The sequence below is a fragment of the Carassius auratus genome, chromosome 30, assembly GCF_003368295.1.
Source record: "Carassius auratus strain Wakin chromosome 30, ASM336829v1, whole genome shotgun sequence".
NCBI classification, from domain to species: Eukaryota; Metazoa; Chordata; class Actinopteri; order Cypriniformes; family Cyprinidae; genus Carassius; species Carassius auratus.
This window is the reverse complement of record NC_039272.1, coordinates 7337498-7350618: the sequence shown is the minus strand read 5'-3', so window position 1 is coordinate 7350618 and position 13121 is coordinate 7337498. Positions and strand designations below refer to the sequence as shown.

The following is a 13121-nucleotide window of genomic DNA, read 5'->3' as shown; positions in this document are numbered from 1 at the left end:
ATCTTAACCCTTTTCGGTTTCTGCTCCACATCTGTGGAATGCTCTTCCTTGAGTGATTAGACACTCTCCAACACTGGACTGTTTTAAAAAGGTCTTTAAAGACTCCTCTATTTAAAGATGTTTATTGTAATTGAGTGTACTTTGTTATAACTGTATTGTTATTATTTTATGGTGTTGTAGCACTTTGTGTTTCAGAAAAGAAACATTACAAATAAAATGCATTTTTATTATTATTAATAATATTATTATTAACTGTAAGCTTCCTCATCATAAAATGAGACATAAAAATATATGAAATCTGGTTAAACAAATCTGACAGGTACAGAATACTTTCTGCCTTTTTGAATTTATAGTGTAACCACAAACATTGCTAAAACAAGCAAACAAAATCTGGCTTTAACCTTACACACACACAAAAAATAATATTATATATATATATATATTATATATATATATTATATTTATATATATATATATATATATATATATATATATATAATGCATTTTCATAAAAAGTGAAGAAAGCATAGCCTTTTAACAATTGACTAAGCATGGATCCAAGGACATAATTTAAAAACTAAACAGGCCAAGCATCCATCAATTAAATATATTTAAAATTAGAGGTAAACTAAATATATTTAAGGGAATAAACACAAATGACAATGTCAGTTGCCCAAATGCTAACAACTGAATGAGATGAGCACAGCAATAAAGTCTGTGTAAACTGTGCAGAAGCGCTATGAAGGGATTGTGACTGAGAACAGGTGGAGGATGTGGAGTAGCCAAAAATATGAAGATTGCCTGCCCAATGAATACTGATAAGCTGCCATGGTCGCTATGGTTATAGTATTCAGCCAATTACAAGACAGCAATACCTGCCTGAACTGTCTAAGACACACACACACACACACACAATAGCAAAACGGCTCATTCATAGAGCTGCAGGCAGCCAGCCAGCCTACTACATAAAAATTCATATTCAAAAGGAACCTTGGAGTTCACCTCAATCTAGGTCCTAAATCATGTACACATGCTGAATATTTAGTTGAAGCTCAGAATGAGTACACTTACGCGTCTTTGCTATTTCCATAACAACCTCCAAAACAGAGTTTATATTAAGATATCACTTAGAAGGTGTAAATCCTCAACAACAAAAAAAACAACAACAACAATACATTAAATATTAAATATGTGTTTTATATGTTAGAAGTCAAAGCTCTGGCTTATAGCATGCAGTACTGCCTTCTCTATAGTATCACAGATTTTCTTGAAAAAACATGACCCATTTCTATCACTCAAAGCATGTGGTTTTGCAGTAATGAAAGAAGTGATCTCAAAAATGATTTGCAAACATTCAACACTACATATAACCTTTCAACAGTACACATTAAATTGCAATGCGGACATTTTGAATAGATTGACTGTCAAGAGCTGGTGCATACAAAGCAAGTGCTGGGTAAAACGAGAGGACATGTATATTATCATAAGAGGAATTATTAAAGATGAATTATTAAACAAGGTGTACGGTTTTTTGTGATGCAAAAAAAATTAAATAAATGATTTCAAATTAATTTAGAATGATGTAAGTAGAAAAGCAGGTTTTTGTTGTTAACACCATTGTTGTCTTGAACTCAAAAGGCAAGGTGTCAATGTCTTTTCACAGTAGATTCTGGTAATCGCCTGACAATATCATGTTCCTTCCCTTCTTCTTGACAACACACGAGGACCTACTATTACAGGCATTCACAGAAAAGAGCCTGGGATAAAACTGCATTAGTTTTGGCATTTAAACAAAGCTATATATATATATATATATATATATATATATATATATATATATATATATATATATATATATATATATATATATATATATATATATATATATATATATATATATTATATATACACACACACACACACACACACACATTTCAATGCATCATAATTTTGAAACAACAGCAACTACTAAAAATACAACAATAATAATAGCAACATACTGTAATGCATTTATTTAATTTGGAAATTCTGTTGGCTAGATGTTAAAATAATTATTTAGTTTAAAAATGTATTTAAAGCTATAATACTATTTCATAGACTAACATTTTTAATAAAATCACAATTGCACTGTGCAAGTGTTTAGTTCCTTGATATTGTTACTGAAAGGTAAATTGTTTAAGACATAATATGTGTTAAGGTTTACTCCGCATATAAAAATGTCTATTTTAATCTGCAACTAACTTGCCTTGGCCTCTAAAATATTATATTTATTTAAAAAAAATACACAGAATAAATTCATAATAGAGTAGACCTAAAGTCTACTGCAAAGAATAAATACGGTATAATGAGAGGTCATTAAGCCAGACGAAAAAAATAAATAAAAAAATGATACTTGTCAAGTTCAAATGCAAGCGCGTTGGAGGACAATAGTGGTGATGTCATGTTTCAACGCGTTCTAAGGCAGAGCTGCAGCAAAGCTGCTTCAAAACTTCAAGCTCAAGACACCACTTATTTTACAAACACACGCCTTATTCCCACACTTCCAAACATTTCACCTCGGTAGTAGCAGCAGCACGTTATATAGCTATCATGCCAGTGATATATTCACAGCCGTTAGGCTACTGTTCCTGCTTTGGGGCCCGCGTCTGCTGAGGCTGGGAACGGTCGCCACTTTCTAAAGGGATGCAGATGAGTCGGGTGCACTTGACATCTTTTCATGACCCATGTCGCCCCCAGCCCCCCCAGCCCGCCGGCGCTGTCTGTCATATTCTGGATAGGGCCGTGGCATTACCACTTGCCCTCGAGCGTGGGAATGGGAGCGTCCAGTCGTTCACATCTACTGCGCTCCGTTTAACGGAATCAATTAAGGAGGACCGACCCCCTCGCTCCCCATGTGCCCACCCCTTTTCATTTTTGTCAGCTCTCTCTATATGTCCTAATTATTTCTGTTTGGGATGCCAGCGCCGTTTCCTGGCCAAAGGCGACCGAGCTGAAATAAATAGTGAGCACGTGGGTTCCTCTCTCTTCACGTGTCAATTTTCAGTAAATTGGTGAGAGCATACAAACTCGAGTATTATTAAATTAATCTCTGATAGTCTATTAATTTATTACGCCACTAAACAATATTTAAAACAACATTTCCTCAGGGAAAAACGAAGCTGACTCTTTTGTTTGCTTGTGTTAACGTTTAGCCTACTTTTTTTTTTTTTTTTGGGGCGCAAGCATTAAGAAATGCATACTTTTCACAGCAACATAACATAAAATGAAACCTAAATAAACAAATAATTAACACCCAAATTCTTGTTTGACAATGTGTCTAGCCAACAATTCTCAAAACGACTGACATAGCCTATAATGCATTTTTGTTCATGTATCTTCGTGTCTTGAGGCATCCAGAGTTTTCGATGAGCCAGGAGGCAGTTTTTACTTTCGGTTATCTAGCTTTATGAAGTGCAACATACTCATACAGCTAGATAACCAAAGATAACAACTCGCTTCCAATTCCACAACAGTAATCCCCGGATACCTCCGTGTCTGGTGTGCAAGAATAAATCCAAGTGAAGAAGTTGCTAAAACAACAAAAAATAGGCACGGGACTTCACAATTGTCATTGGTAGTTCTTAAAAGTAGGTATGCTCGCAACAAAAATATATGACAGTTTCTTCACAGGGAACTGAGAATCAAAACGGAAGCTATAATCCATTTGACATCGGAGAAGTTAACGTTAAAACAATATGAGAGTTGGAGCCTGTCGGATAAGAAGCAGTCATCCTCACACAGGCCATCATTTGCATTGCAAATTACCTCCCGATCTCACAAAAGGCTCCTTTGGCTCTATTAAATCGTGGCAGCATCGATAGATATCCCACGGAACCAACAGCGATATTATACAAAAGAGAAATCCGATTCCAGAGGGAAAAAAGTGCACACGGAAATAACGTCGCGTTTGTTTCGCCACTGAATGGAGAGATCTGGCTCTTATTTTTAGCCGAGTGGTGGCAGGTTGTCCGTGCACGGAGGAGATCGGTAATGCCACGGATCCCTGAGAGCTGCTATGAGAGAGACGAGAGGAGGATTGTGTTGCTGCTGCCAGCGGTCTGAGAGAGGGAACAGGGCCACATCTCGAGGAGTGGGGGGCGGAGGGGGTAAGCGGGGGGACGGGCTTCCAGTACCAAAATATGGACCAGCTAGAAAAGGTCAAAGGTCTCGGACCACAGGAGTGCAAGGTCATGATGAAGGTGGGGATGATGATGATGATGTCATTAGAAATCTCCAGAGCGCGTTAGCATCCCTCGCGCAGGTTGAAGCGGCGATCCTTACGCATAACGCATTTTCAAAGGCGACTATACTTGATGGAAATATTTGAAAGGCAACGCCAATCACTCTCGCTCACGAGGATTTTGGTTTTTAGTGTAACTGAATACAAGGAAATGCTCGCCGGCGACAAGAGGAATCTTGCGATTGTTCCCCTCTGACACTAACAGTCAACACGCAAAGGTATGTAGCAGCTGCTCTCTAGACAGAGTGAGGTGTTATCAGAATCTTATTTTTAAATGGATTACATACTCATGCCTACTTTCTGTTCCGTGAGAACAGTAATTGAATACAGTAAGTGGATAACAAACCTATCAATCAAAACGTGATGCTGACTCTCCAGCATCTGTGTGGGTTTCAGAATTTGGGAGTCAACACAGCACTACTCTTTCTCTCTCCCTCTCTGTCTGTGTGTATGCGTGTGATCGAAAAGTTGAAAAACATTCTCAATAAAACTATTTATATCACTCATCGTGTACAATGTGTCTTAAATTCATTTACACTATATCATTAACTGTATAGACCACCTGAAACGTCACAAACAGATGTCAGTACACAAGGTTTTCTGCAGGCCTGTACAGTAACATACACAAATAATGGAAAGAATAGGTATAGGTCTCTTTAAGTTGTAAAACGTCTGCCTCAATGAGAGCGATTAAGACATTTGACTCAAATGTCCACATGAAGCTATGCTTATTGATTATAATCAATTACAACTCACATAACATCTCACAGAAATGTGTGTTAAAAAAAATAAAAGTGTGTTTGATGCATGGCCTCCAATCAAAATTACTGTCTAAGCAGCACAACAAGAATACTTCTGTTCCAAAATGCTAAATTAAATTCCCTTGCGTATAAATTGTGAGACTTTGTCACCTTGTATTATCACTGCATGAGACTTCTGGCCTTGAGACAAGTGCTTTGTGTTAGATCAGTCCAAAGTATGTTAATATCTATGACACTGTTCTACAAAAACTCTAATGTAGTTAAATTTCTTTCGTCAAAATCTGTAATGCAACTTATAGCATTGTATTATTAATGGACAAAAAAAGAGAGAGAGAAAAGACAGGAAAAAAAGAGAAGTGTTTCCAGATGTACTCACTTGAGCAAAGATTTTTTATAATTATGCCGAAGTCGACGTGACCAGATGCAACTCCTGCTGAAGTATGAAGCCGGCGTGCACGGGCTGCTTTCGGTTTAAAATTGCCGCTAATACGCAGTTCATTACGCGTGCCTCAGCGGCTCTGATTCTCTTTAGAGCACAGTCCAAGCGCACGAGAACGACAGCCACCGTATCAGCGAGAGCCAGTGAGAAGGGGAGAGGGAGAGGAGGGGTTGAGAAGTTTCCCATAACCTATTTGTCTGCAGCACCAAATAGAAAAGTGCACTGTTGAGCAGAGAAGGTCGGCATGCTCACCCCCCCCCCATTATTTTTTCTTTTTTTTTTCTTTTTTTTTTCATGAAGGGTTTTCGGGAGGGGCAGTCCTCTCTGTGAAAGAAAGGACGTGCTCTGAAATTCAAACAAGTTCGCCAGGTCTTTTGTTGGACTTGAACTGAGGCGGCATTGTTCCTCTATTGGCGTGGACTAGCCTCAAGTTCCCAGACCAGGTTACGGATTGACTGCGGTAATGAATTTGCTCCGAGCGCTTCTGCCCAACACATTTTGACTGACGGAACGAAATGGCCATCTGACACTGAGAGGACATCATCAGCTCACGGAAAACTTACACACTGATTTGTAATAGCTCGTGAAGAAAAGAAAAATAAACAATAAAAGAGAAAAGTGAAATTGGTCCTATTTAAACTCACCATAACCTCACGCTCGAGTGCGCGCACGCAAGCTCAGAATAGGGCCTCAGGCTGTTAAATTTTTACATCGTGCCATGAATACACACAATAATATTTGCAGTCTACTATCTACACAATCATTTCTCTTTTGGCGCATCTATAGTTACAATTAGTGCAACTATCCAATATATATATATATATATATATATATATATATATATATATATATATATATATAGTGCAACTTACTTTTGATAGGCTATGCACATTAGTAATTAAGTAATGAATAATAATATTATGTTTTGTCAATGTCCTATCAGATTATGATATAAAAAATATTGAAAACCGTTGCTATAGTTACCTCCTCTGGCGACTGAGATTGCTGTGGATCAGCATAATATTTGAATACGCGCACTGATTTACTTCTATTTCCGAAACACACATACGGTATGTAACAAAGAATATTCACTTGTGAGATCTGATGCCAGACCTTTTGTTTTGATATTCAATGATAACGGCTTCAAAGATAAATTAAGGGGGTCAGACCCACCCCAAAACCTTTATTCACACCACACATATTTATATAACATAGCCTAATCTAATAACAATAATAATTATTATTGTCATAATAGCATTTTCTTTATTTAATGATCAAGTTCAGATTTTGAAAATACATTTCTTAAATGTAAGATTCTGAACGTTTCTAAATGGTGTTAACTAATTCTTATTCCTTCACTGTTCTCAATTATTGCCAGCACTTGTGTTTGACTAAAACGAATTCACGTTTAGATTTTACAACGAGGTCACGTCCGATGACGTAGCAAGCCTATCGGCTACGTGCAGCCATATTTAAATACATCAGGGAAATTAGCGCATCAAATATGCAAATCCCCCAACATAGCCTTTCTTTCAGCGGTCGGAGTAATTTCCCCTCATCGACTTCGAGGTGGCTCGTTTCTTTTTCGGAAGAATATGTAAGTTGCTGTTTTTTTTTTTTTTTTTTATTGAAAGGAAGAACCTTTCTTGACCGTGAAACTGGACCATATGCAGCAAAGAAGCGGAGACTCATTGCCAGGGATGTCGCTCATCATGCATAATGAGACGCCTGCTCCGCCATTCTTACATCTTCACCGCAGTTGGTCCTTGCGAGTGTATTATTTTTAATATTGATGCATATTTAAAAGGTATATTTGAATTTCCTTTGCATTCACGGTGCATGGCTGCGTTTTCTCGATTCCATTTTATTTCATGCGCCTTTGGCTCTTCGCGATGCGGATTTTTATTGCATAGGTTACGCTACAGCATTGTCTCCATCATTGTTTATTTTAATCCATTTAAAGAAAGTTAAACAATACTTAAGGTGTATATATATATATATATATATATATATATATATATATATATATATATATATATATATATATATATATATATATATATATATATATATATATATTTTTTTTTTTTTAACTTAGCTATTCCTTCTTTTGAGCGTCTCAAACAAAAAGGCACAGAGCGCATTATGTTACATTAGCATATCATTAAGTTAGAGCATCTCTCATAAAGAAATAGTCGGTTAAAAGATACTACAACTGCAATTAGCTACTAGAAGCAGAAAATATTTTCATGCAATTTGAAGTAGTCTATACGAACAAAATGAGTAAAACAAAATTGTACTTAGCAGTAGGCTATAAACACATTATTATTAGAGAACAACAACAACAACAAAAATAATATTTTGTAAATTATTAGGTACCTAGTAGGCTAAATGAGCATCACATCTTTAGTTCTCTTTAGCTGTCTAGCCCACATGAACAAATAATCTGCTAGTAGTCTAAACAAAGAAAAGCTGAAATCATGAGGCAAATGCTTTAAAAAAATGAATGAACGATATCTATTGCATTGAACTTGGCATCGACACAAACATCATCGACCTCAAAACTTACCGCTAAAGTCATCATTAGGCCTAATATCCACTTCCTATTAATATAACTGCGTTTACTTTCGAGTCAAGACTCTTTTCCAGAACTTCTCAGGCGCAATCTTAGGCATCTCTTCTTCATAGTTCCTACTCGTAAAGCGTCTGATCTTCATCTTGTGAACCCTTGCTCAACTGATCTGGCACCCAATAGAAGTGGTCAGACGGGCACACGCGTAAAGATTGATTCCCAATGGGTCAACACACGTGCTGTCCTATGCTCGCATGTTTTCCGCCTTAGACTTCAGACAGCCCTGCTATATCTCTTTATACCAACAGACGTCAATAAGAAAAACAGGACTTACTTGGACTCTTCATGTCCTCGTCTTGACGACTTCACGGTCCGAAGTTGTGTAGCACATGTGTGATCTGCTGCGTCTGTTTGCAACACAGCAGGACCGCGATTACCATACTTATGCATATTTAAAACCTATAGAGAAAGGGACTTCAAACTTTCCCACAGCTCTTATAAATATAACGGCAGGCAATGAATCACCATAACGTCCCAAATTATAATATAAACCATATACAACTCTTATCTGTATAATTGGAGAATGAATTAGCCATCTTCAAATCTTAATTTATTTTCATCAGATTCTTATATTATTCTGCATTACATTCGAAGCATTTTGCCATTGACTGGTCTTCTGGACCAAGTAACCTAATCTATAGGCTATAAAGTTAGTGCAAATTTAGGCTTATTTCGACTTCGCGGAGAAAGAGATTCATGCAATTCCCGAAGACACCCTTAAAACCTAATCCAAAAGTGCCTTAATAACTTTGAAAATGTTTTCGAGGCTCATGAAAAAATGTTTTAATGAGAGGAAGTGGCATTTTTAGGATTTTTGTATTCACTGAAGCTTTCACACATTTTATAGTCATTGTACAGCCTAACCGTTAGCCTACTCTATTTAAGATTAAACGTACAAAAACAAGACAGAACAAACAAAAAATTATTATTGTTTTTGCGTATCTTTAACAGGATATATAGCTATAGCTATATATATATATATATATATATATATATATATATATATATATATATATATATATATAGCTATAGCTATATATATATATATATATATATATATATATATATATATATATATATATATATATATATATATATATATATATACACACACATATATATTTACGTGTTCCTGTATATTCTGTTAATAGATTGATAAGATAATGATTCTTATTATCGATATATAAACAAATACAGTAAAGGGAAAAATATAGGCAACAAACTGTCTTAATGGTCATCTGTATTCCAGCCTCTTTAATTACGCGTGTAGATTATGAGAACGAGAAAACCGAACGTCTAAAGCGTCTAAACGAGCATAGGCTATGGCTTATTTCTGTTTCTCCTCTCAATTATATCTCTCTTGGTTCTTTCATAATCATTGATAGATAGGATATATATAAAATAGGTCCTAAAATATATGGAGAGACTTTTTGTTTAAGTGAGTTAGACGTATGACAGAGAGGGTGGAGAGGGAATAAGAGAGAGGAGGAAGGCTCATTTCAAGGTGATTCAATACAAAGACATTCATGTTTTCTTTCTATTGTTCAGCTGTGCCGAATAATGCAGTGCACATTCTTCGATTAACGGGGAATTTACATGAAACGGTGGGCATTTACAAATGTTTTATAGTGTTAATAAACTTTAGTTTTTCCCTCCCCCTTTTCAACTGCTTGGCTTTTTTTTTCGTGTTGGACACATACCTTGTGGCCAATTCATCTAAACGTGTAAGACAGCAAATACAACAATAAACTGTATTCTAAATGGTATTTCAAGCCATTTCGAAATATTGCCTCAGCCATTCGTTCTCTAGAAATTCATTTGAAGTGAGAAAAGGAAATTTGAGTCACCGTGATGCGTCTCCGAAACACGTGGCGACATCTGGCGGTGAAATGCTTTGTGGCGCTCTCCAGCAGAAACAAATAATTTATCAGGAGACACGAGCGATAACTCCACGTGAACATAGGCTACCATTCATACTGTCTTAATGTAATTTATCATGTTAATTCTATTTGATTATGTATTAATTTTTTTCTCTCAAAGCTTCCATTAATATAAATCTACGACTGTCGTCATATTTTTATAAGCAGACTGATTGATACAACGAGTTTAAATTGTAATCAAATATTGATAGATAAATAGGCCAAATACTAATCTTTAAATTATACAGGAGCCTTGTGTCCCTTTTTTATTTTTGTAGACACGTTAGACAGACTACACACATTTCTGTTTTGGGGAAATAAAATGTAGTATAGGCTACTACACGCACTATAATAGCAACAGTTTTGAAAACATAGATCCACATATTGGCTATACGGTAGATTTCTTTGTTAGTCCGTTTTATTTTTGTTACCCTCAATTATCTCTCATTTATTAGTAATGACTAGGCTAACTGTCGCTCTTGTTGCAAATTATATCCAGTAGCCTATGTGCAGTTAACTGTAAAAACACGAGGGAAAGTCGTTTATACTAGACTACTTTACGCTTTCTTACTTAAGACAGACCCCTTAATAAAGCCAGGAAACATTGTCGAATCCACTTCTGACCAATACGCGGGTTACACGCGATGCGTGCTCAAGATCATGCAGTTATATGCTTATTGCACGGATTTGTAATTTATTATTATTATTATTTTACACTGTGATAATCGCTTTAAAGAATACATTAATATCCTAGTAGTATTAACGCGCATAGTTTAATTTAAAAAAAATCACCTTAAATGCCATGTTACAAAAAAAAAAAAAAAAAAACTTAACAGTTAACTATGTTCACTTGATGCTTGTCAAAAATACACCTGCATGCCCTCCTTTTCTATAAAGCTTATTGACGAGCAAATATTTATGTATGCTAAAAAGAAAGAAAGAAAGAAAGAAAGAGGGAGAAAGCGAGAAATCATATTTTGAGTCTAAAAATATTCGTCTGTTAAATTTCGATATTCTCCCCAAAATATCCGCAACTAATGTAGCTAATAGCCTATTTGTCGATGATGATGACATGAAGACTATCCAATGGATGATGAATAAATAACAAATTAATTAAATGAATAATAAATTAAAACAAAATAACTAGAAGCAGATTAACTTCTAACAAACTTTTTCGTTTTGCTTTTCGCTCATTTCTTAGCAGAAAGCTACCGTCAGCATGAGTTTCTTGCAACGATTATAGCTGTGCCCATTCGAGCTTTTTATTTATTTATTTATTATTTATTTTATTTTTTTATTGTGAAAAGTTTCACAGTGTTCCATATATTAATGGTATTTATGACGTTTTACATTTTCATTTAGCTATTAATTGTCCATTTGTCTCGCAATTATTTTAGCGTTATTACAGATCCAAGATTTCAGTTTTCAGTTCAAGTTTAGACTACAAATTATTTCAAGTGCACCTTTGATTCTGTTTTTTTTTCTCTATTTTTTTTTTCGTTTGTTGTGTTCGTGTATAATGTTTTTTTTAAAAGACTTGTGAAAGTGTAAAGTGTAGGAGAGATAATATCTTCTGTGCAACATCTGGAGGAGTGGAAAATAATGTTGATTAAACGTTGAAATAATCTTTGTTGTGAGTGTCTTTTTGATCATCACAGGCAAACATACTTACATTTTAGTTTTATACAGAGCTACAATAGTATATATGTAAATGATCCACATCAAAGTTTGAGTTTACACAAGAGCCACATTTACATATAGCCTATGTGACAACTTCATGATGTTCTCAGATCTGGGGAAAAATGAATTACAAAATTATATTCACAGATTCCCAGAATCTATGTGATGAAAGTGGCCTATTTTAAATATTCAAATGTTACATTATTTGTACAGGGCAGGTCAATAGCAAATAATGCGATCAAGCAGAAACAGCTTAAAATACACTCAGTAACAAAAACAAATCAAATTCGGCACATAATTCAAATAGCCTACACAATTAATGTCTAATTAAAGAGTTTGAATATGTATCATACGTAGAGTTTGTGCAGTATGATTGTATGTTTAACACGTTTTACAGAGATTAGTTCAGAAATCTCAGTTTCACCGGAGAAGCGGGGGAATGAAATAAGGCAAAAATCTGTAACAATGGTGACATCTTGTGGCCAGAAAGATTAATTGTCTCTTCAACAGCTTTCACTGTTTCTACAATGTATAATCGTAGGTCTAGCATTTTCCTGAAAACATTTTACATTGTCGATAAAGGCAATTAATAAACCAATGCACAAATATAAAGGTCGCTAGTTTAGACTAGGCTATAACGCGTAGCCTACACATTAAATCTACTGTGTTACTACTGTTAGCCATAATACCTGTCTACTAATAAATGCTAGCCCTTTCAAATATTTGAGTAACATTCTGGAGCTAAACATAGCCTGTTTTCAAGGGAGACAAGAAGAAACTCCAGCTCAGAGCTTGTTAACTTTATCTGAGGGATGGTCAGGTGTGTCAGAGTGTGTTCATCAGAAGAACCTTAGATTAAACTTGTAACGTTACTTTCACAATCCTTCAATTTGGGCGACCAAACAATATTAAAGCAGAAGCAAAGCAACCGTTAACCGTTCTGAAGCTCTTACCTCCCTCAGAACACGAAAAGCTGTATAGATGTTTACCTGTTTTCTTCCTGTTTATGGTTTCGTTGCTTTATTCTACTGTTTTTAGCAGGTTTGGCGTTGTTGAAAGGTAAGTAATCTCGAAAATTCTACACTCTCTAAACTCAAGAAAATGCGCTATGTTCAGCTTCCGGTGCCAAATATGGACTGGCCGCTGTGCACGCGACAGAAAAGCGCCTAAAAGCCTACTGATTGGCTGAACAAACCCAATAGATATTCGTGTAATCTATTGGGCCAGTTTTTTTAAAAAAATAGTATCTTTTAAGAAACAGGATTCAATTTTACAAAAGTGTTCTGAGAGGTTGTGTGAATGTATGATGAATATAATTTAATATTTTATTCAGTCAAACTAAGTGTTTGTTGACTATCCCAGCTTCTACGCTGCATAGCTACAAACCATGAAAGGTAAAGCCTTGCGCATA

General features: G+C 35.5%; 1 long non-coding RNA gene across 5 annotated transcripts in view; it reads right to left on the bottom strand.

Moving 5' to 3' along the window:
• The window catches only part of LOC113049050 (uncharacterized), a 43617-nt gene extending 30768 nt beyond the window's left edge, over positions 1-12849 (bottom strand). The window contains exons 1-2 of one of the 5 annotated variants that reach the window (XR_003276562.1): positions 12700-12848; positions 8386-8458 (exon numbers count right to left, since the gene is read on the bottom strand). This is a non-coding gene — a long non-coding RNA (uncharacterized LOC113049050). The other 4 variants (XR_003276563.1, XR_003276566.1, XR_003276567.1 and 1 more) reach the window with 4 other exon arrangements.
• Between the last annotated feature and the right edge of the window lie 272 nt (positions 12850-13121).